The following is an 8283-nucleotide window of genomic DNA, read 5'->3' as shown; positions in this document are numbered from 1 at the left end:
ACTTAGGAAGATAGGACAAATGGGTTTCTATGTTAGACAGAAACTCAGAATTTGAAAATCTACCACACAGCTGACTGTCAGTTAACCCTCTCAAACCATCATCAGACAAAGATCCTACACAAACCAAGGAGGCAGATGTCTTATCGGGGGCAGCAGTCTCCAGAGTTTTTTTCCTGCTCCCCCTGAGTAGCTTCCCTGGAATTATAGGGTTTGAGCATGTTAACATGGCACAATCGTGTTTTTTCCTTCGCTCAGGGGTGTAGATGACATAATCTGTGTCAGACACTTTACTTTTTACCACATATGGACCTAAGAAACGGGCAGAAAGAGCAGAGCCAGACATTGGCAATAGAACTAAAACTTGATCACCTGGCTGAAACTGTCACTCAACTGCTTTCTTGTCAAAGCACTTCTTCATACTCTTCTGCAAGGAGGAGAGGGCTTCTTTTGCCAAGGAAAATGCATGATGCAAATGTTCTTTACACTATGACACAAACTCTCGCACACTACATTTTGAGGAAGAACTAGACATGAACTGTTCCTCAGCATCAACTTCAGTGTTTGATGCCAATGTTCAAGTATGCCCTGTGACTCTGGGTGATATGCACTGGACACTGAGTGAGAAACGCCCAAAGATTGCAAAAGTCTTTGAAAGGAAATTGGTACCTTGATCCATCTGCACTTTTTTCGGTAAACCAAAGGTGGTGAAGAACTTTGTCGATGCATTTGTGACAGCTGATGCCATGATTTTTCTCAAGGGAATTGCTTCTGGAAAATGAGTGGAGACACACATTACAGTTAGTAAAAACTGGTTACCAGACTTTGTTCTGGGCAGTGGGTCAACACAATCGACAATAACATGCTCAAAGGGTTCACCAACAGCAGGAATGGGGTGCAGAGGGGCTGGAGGCACCACTTGATTAGGCTTACCCACAATTTGGCAGGTATGGCAAGTCTTACAAAAGGGCACTACATCAGCTTTCATTCCTGTCCAAAAGAAATGTCTCAGGATCCAATCATATGTTTTAATCATACCTAGATGACCAGCCCATCCATGCTCATGTGCTAGTTCGAGTACATGCTGCCGATAACCAACAGGAATGACTATCTGGTATACTGTGCCCCAATCCCCACCTAAAATGTCTCCTGCTTCACCTGGTCGTAAAACCCACTTGCGCATCAACACGCCATTATCCATAAAAAATGACTGCTTTTCCTTGCACTCGCTAGTGTCCTTAAGGACTGCTCTGAAACACTTGGCTAAGGATGGATCATCTTTCTGGGCACTGATGAGCGCCTCACGGGTCAGTGGCAGTGATACCCCAAGAGCAGTGATAGGTTCTATCAACCTCTTGGCTTTAATGCTGTGGGGTTCAATTCACCAACCGGTAGCACCTTTTCCTCTGTCGAGACAGAAGCAAACAGGGAATCAGACAAACCAACATCTGGGACCTGCTTATTAGCTTGAGCTCTCCTCAGAACACTAACTGCAAAAACATCTGGATGACATAGAGCCAGGTCATCCTGCCCTCCCCCAGAAATGGGAACATCAGTAACCACAGGAGCAGGAAAGATTTTACCACCAGCGATGTCATTTCCCATGATAAAATCAATGCTGTCAATAGAAAAACAAGTGAGGACCCCTACTGGAAAGAAACCAGTAACCAAGCTAGAGTTCATATGAATGCATTGGAGGGGTGCAGGCACGAAATCCATCCCAATACCTCTCACTATGTTACTCATGCCACAGACAGATGTAGCACTCAAGTACTGTAAACTATGTAGCTGTTAGAAGCTACGTTGTTAATTTTGTTAGGGTTGGTCTATGTGTATGGTTAATTTACTTGTTTTTGGTGAGTAGGGCAATATTTAATTTGGAGGAGTTTGTGGTTAATCCCACTCTGAGCGCAGTGACCCTCATATGTGTGACTTCATTGAGACTCACTACCTGGATGAACAGGTGAAGTCCATTAAGGAGCTTGCTGATTGGGTCACTAACCTGCGCCGTATGGGAGTGCCTCAGAACAGCATGGCTGAATATCTCTTTGATAAACACACACTGGGTAGTGAGAGCAGCTAAATGCCCTCCTTCACTTGTATGCCATCCTGTATGCTACTTCTCGGTCAAGTTCAAATGTCATCAGCTGAACTACTCCACTATTGAAAAAGAAACCTTAGCCATGCTACTCGCCCTTCAACACTTCAAAGGGTATGTTGGCTCCAGTTCTTCTCCAGTGATTGTATATACTGATCATAATCCCCTTGTCTTCTTGGCCCAAATGTACAACCATAACCCACGGTTGATGCGTTGGGCTCTGCTGGCACAAGGCTACAACATTGAGATCAGGCATAAAAAAGGGACTGATACACTGTCCTGTGGGTAAGAGGGTCCAATTGGAAAAAAAAATTGGAATGGTGTACACATTGTCATTATGTAATGTCATTTGTATTTGTATGCCATGTGTATTTTAGCAAAGTACCCGTTCGCTCTTATGGGGGGGGGGGGGGGGGGGGTAGTTACGGCTGTGGTGTTGGGTGTGTGTCTTTTTTTATGTCTCTCTCCAGGTACCACCCTCCACTGTTGCTGTGAGTGGTTAGCTGCGCCTGCACTTAATTGTTCACTGGAAGCGGCTGTTTTAAAAGACCTGGGGAAACCTACAGACGGGGGCCATTGGCCACACCCAAGGAGTACACAGCTGGTCATCAGGCCAATTGTGGATGCTGTGTGTGTGTGTGTGTGTGTGTGTGTGTGTGTGTGTGTGTGTGTGTGTGTGTGTGTGTGTGTGTGTGTGTGTGTGTGCACAATTTAACCCTGTATTACAGAAATCACTCTGTGTGTTTTTTGGTGTTGTCGGATTACAGCAGTTATGCTCTGTGGATAACTGAAATCTGATTTCTGATAACAGCGATTACGCTGTGTGTGTGTGTGTGTGTGTGTGTGTGTGTGTGTGTGTGTGTGTGTGTGTGTGTGTGTGTTAATAGTGGTAACGTGGTGCACCTAGGTGCGCAACGTTGACATCATAGGGAGTGGTTTTGGGTTTTACTTTCTGTTTTGTTGTGCTCCTTTATCTTTTTTGTTTTATAAATAAACTCACTTATTCACTCACGTATTTCCGTTTCCCCTCTATTTTGTTTTTTCTTCTTCTCTCAGTTGATGTACTTTGTTACCTCCCCCATTTCCTGGACTTAATCCTCGGGGACGTAACATATTTGGACGTAACATACACCGTAGCTTCTAACAACAGCACCACTGTTACGTTCCCGAGGATTAAGTCCAGGGAATGGGGGAGATAACAAAGTACGTCAACCGATAGAAGAAGAAAAAACAAAATGGAGGGGAAACAGAAACACGTGAGTAAGTGAGTTTATTTATAAAACAAAAAAGATAAAGGAGCACAACAAAATGGAAAGCAAAACCCAAAACCACTCCCTATGAAGTCAAGGTGCACCGTGTCACCACTATTAAGACACACACACAGCGTAATCGCTGTTATCAGAAATTAGATTTCAGTTATCCACACAGCATAACTGCTGTAATCCGACAACACCAAAAAACACACACAGTGATCTCTGTAATACAGGGTTAAATCGCGCATGCGCGCACACACACACAGCATCCACACTGCTGTCTGGCCAATTTCAAGTCCGTAGATTTCCCCAGGTCTTTTAAAACAGCCGCTTCCTGTGAACAATTAAGTGCCGGTGCAGCTAACCACTCACAGCAATGGTGGAGGGTGGTACCTGGAGAGAGACAAAAAAAAAAAGACACACCCCCAACACCACAGCCATAACAACCACCAATCCAATCAAAGGCAAATTAAATGAGTTATTATTTCAGCCCTCTCACCTAATGACGTACAAATGTAGATAATTAATGAAAAGCATAGGTGAGGACCTTTTTCACAGTGTCTTCACTTTGTGTTCTTAAATAGTACATGACTGCAATCACAATCCAAGTATGATAAAAAAAAAAAAACAACAGTAAAATAAAATGAAGTGTGACAACATATGAATTTCAAATGTGTGGGGAGACATCAAAGTGCACCATCCTGGGTGCCTTCGACAAGGACGCTCGCTGATTTTTAATTCCGTTGCCCTGATTGTATCAGCAGCCTAACAAAGAGCTGTGCAGGCCCTGCCGGAGAGTGGCATCGGGCAAGGAGAGATAGAGAGAGAGGAAAGAAGAGAGATGGAGAGAGAGTGAAATCATAGAGGAGAGAAGAGGAGATGGAGAAGTGGGAAGGAAAGAAGAAAGCGGAATCTCTTCCAAACACAGACGGCTGGACCCTTTGTTGTCCTAGTGATCACAGGGACCCTTTCATCAGGGAGGGAGCAGTTTCCACTCCTCTCTATTTTGGTAAGGGAGCATGTGTATGTCAGAGTAAGTGTGTGTGTGTGTGTGTGTGTGTGTGTGTGTGTGTGTGTGTGTGTGTGAGAGAGAGAGAGAGAGAGAGAGAGAGAGAGAGATTTGTTCCTATATTTATTATGCTACTGTAGCACTGTAGGTGCACAATGTCCATACTCAAATTCAAACAATAATAAAATGACTTTTCTTCAATAAAACTTTGTGACTCATTTTCTCAGATGAACAGGAAAGGTCAGTCTGAAACAATTACATAAAACATTATTATTATTATTATTATTATTATTATTATTATTATCTTGATCCTCTGTTGAATATACCTGTGAAAAAAGGGGGTTTGTGTGTCTTTTTTCCAGAAGATATGATTATTATTAATTTGTAATACATATTCCAACTGGGTTCCCAGTTCAATCCTGAACTCAGTTTACTGTCAGTGTAGAATTATGTGTCTGTTCTTCTCATGTCTCTGTGGGTTTCCAACCAAAAACATGCTACTCTAAATTGCTGCAGTTGCCCATGTGTGTATGTATGATGCCCTGCAATGGACTGGTGTCCCATTTAGTCTGTGACTCCGCTTGCATCCAGCTTTCCCAGGGTATCATTTGCTGAAGATGAATAAATGAATGAATGAAAATGTTTTCCAATGGTATAAATTCAGAAGGCATCCACTGCTAAGTAAAGGACATGAGAGTTGATATACAGTTGTACATTCAAAATTGGATTTGATATATAATGTATTTAATGAACATACACAAGTGAGTACATCAAATAGTATTTGTTCAGGTTTTTTTCTTGGCAGGATGTCGTGGGTGTGCAGAGGAAGGTGAATGTGCATAGGAATGACTCAGGCAGCATAATTAGCTCAGAGCATGAGGGCACAGCAGCTATACAAACATGCAAGACATTTGGGCTATTGGCACAAGCTTGTGCCAACATTACCAACTGTGCCAGACTGGCTGACAAAGTAGACAGAGCACTGTATGCATGTGTGGAGTTTACACAATGGACCACTAGTTGTATGAATCAAAGGGATTCAGATTTAATCTGTACATCTACAGTACCAGTGAAAAGTTTGGACACCCCTACTCATTCATAGGTTTTTCTGTATTTTGACTATTTTCTACATTGTAGAACAATACTGAAGACATCAAAACTATGAAATAACACATGGAACATAGATGGAATTGTGTGGTAAGCAAAAAATTAAAAAAAAATATATATATATATATATTTCATATTTTAGATTCTTCAAAGTCACCACCATTTCCCTTAATGATGCTTTGCACACTATTGGCATTATCGTAACCAGCTTCATGAGGTAGTCACCTGGAATGCTTTTTGGTTAACAGGTGCCTCATCAAAAGTTATTTAGTGCAATTTCTTGCTGTCTTAATGTGTTTGAGATCAAACTTTAAATAATAAATCATGAAAATACAGTAAATAGTCCTATTCCACAACTGTAGTAATCCATATTACGTCAAGAACCCCTCAAGTAAGAAAAGAGAAATGATGTCCATAATTACTTTAAGACATGAAGTGTCTTTTAATTAATAAAAATAAAGAAAAAACATTGAATAAAAAGTATGTCCAAACTTTTGACTGGTGCAGTAGTTTAGATAAATTTATTTACTACTGTATATTCGTGTAATTTAAGAATACCATAACGGCTTGTTTTACTATGCTCACAGTGTAAGAAGTGCAGACTGCAAACAGCTTGCAATCTAATTTTAACCCAGAAAAATGATAAAAGGAATAATTTAGCCAATAATGAAATGTACACAATTATGGCCTTTACCACAAATATACTGTAACTGGTCAGACATTATATGTCCTGGATTTAGTTAATAAGTTGTTTTATATGTAATTTCACGGATTTATATAACTTGAATACCAGACTTGTTTTAGTCAATTAACCCCTTTGGACACAAGGAAAAATGCTATGGAACTTCATGTGTACAATTGTAGACATTATGTCCAACGCGGTTAATTGCAATTCCTGTCTAAAATATCTGTAATGTTCTGCATGTTCATGTGAAATTTTTCATAATTTGGTTTCATCTCACCAAATCGTCTACCACGTGAAACAAAATCAAGCAAAGCATTTCTACTGTATGTCTTTCTAAAACAATTTAAAACACATGGGTCTTGTCCTCGGCGGCACGGTGGTGTAGTGGTTAGCGCTGTCGCCTCACAGCAAGAAGGTCCGGGTTCGAGCCCCGTGCCCGGCGAGGGCCTTTCTGTGTGGAGTTTGCATGTTCTCCCCGTGTCTGCGTGGGTTTCCTCCGGGTGCTCCGGTTTCCCCCACAGTCCAAAGACATGCAGGTTAGGTTAACTGGTGACTCTAAATTGAGCGTAGGTGTGAATGTGAGTGTGAATGGTTGTCTGTGTCTATGTGTCAGCCCTGTGATGACCTGGCGACTTGTCCAGGGTGTACCCCGCCTTTCGCCCGTAGTCAGCTGGGATAGGCTCCAGCTTGCCTGCGACCCTGTAGAACAGGATAAAGCGGCTAGAGATAATGAGATGAGATGAGATGAGATGAGATGAGATGAGATGGGTCTTGTCCTAGCTTAGTCAAATGTAGGGTCTCTGAGATAAATAAACTTTGTTTATTTTCACGAACATCATTACTTTGGTAAACCTTAGCTCCCACTTATTTAAGAATCACTCATAACTTAAGATCTCATGAAATCCTAAACTTATATGTAAGGTAAGTATTTATGTGCTAGCATCGAGGGGGTGAAATATGGTAATAACCAAAGGTGTATTTCCTTTTATTTGTTAAAGTGAGATCCTAATTATCAGTTTTAATGACCCTTACTTTCTATGCTTTTGGATAATCAAAGATCACACCACAAAATACCTCATGGATGCATGTTTGCAACACAGTGTAACTGGATAAGTAAATACAAATGGAAAATGCAAAGTAAATACAAACGTTCAGTTTTGGTCTGAAGTACTGAAATCATAAGCTAGGTTAACACTTATGAAACACAAACACAGAAACTTCCAAATGCACAAAAAGAAAGTGAATAATGACAATGAATTTATTGACTTACTTTATTCTTTTTTGAAATACGACAAAACATTATATATATATATATATATATATATATATATATATATATATATATATATATATATACACACACACACACACACTTTGTAGATGAGAACAGAACAACATTTATTTAACTTGATTTACATTAAAAATTCATATCATTTTCTTATTAATGTTGTACACTACAGCTATTTCACAGTTATTCCACAAAATTGAGTCGTACATGAGCTGATAGCCGATGAGACATGTAACACCAAGTTGGCTACAAGCCATGTAAGACGAGATTGAGTGGAATAACTGTTTTATTCTATACGCATTCACTGGATTTTGAGAAACAGAACATTTTAATTTTATTTTTTGCAATTTCGATAAATAAAATCTTTACATAAAACATCCGACAAAATCATTTTCACTTAAAATGTAAATAAACAAGCAAAATGACAGTAGCAATTTATGAAAAATGCTATAATAATTCTTGAAAAATAAAAAGATATGTTTTTACCATCAAATGCTTTCATTCCATATTTTGTTGCTTTTTTGTCATTTTCAGAGTTTTGTTTTTGAGTAGAGTTTTTATTTCGTTCTCAATTGGTTCAGTAACACGCGTTGCCATTTTATTTTTCTATACTCACAGTATATGAGCTGATATCCTAGTAGTAGAGTAGCCAATCAGAGCGTGCGAGTGCTCATATCCAGTGAATGTGGATAGAATAATCATTGATATTCACTAATACAATGAAAAAAGTGAAAACTCCTTGAGCTATACAGTCAGTCCTTACCACCGAACTATAACAAACCTGGCCACTTAAAGTAAAATATCACAATAGTAATGAACTGTTATTGAACATTTCTCAGGCTCCCA

This window comes from Neoarius graeffei, chromosome 5 (assembly GCF_027579695.1).
Source record: "Neoarius graeffei isolate fNeoGra1 chromosome 5, fNeoGra1.pri, whole genome shotgun sequence".
Taxonomy (NCBI): domain Eukaryota; kingdom Metazoa; phylum Chordata; class Actinopteri; order Siluriformes; family Ariidae; genus Neoarius; species Neoarius graeffei.
The sequence above is the reverse complement of the archived record's forward strand: the minus strand, read 5'-3'. Positions refer to the sequence as shown.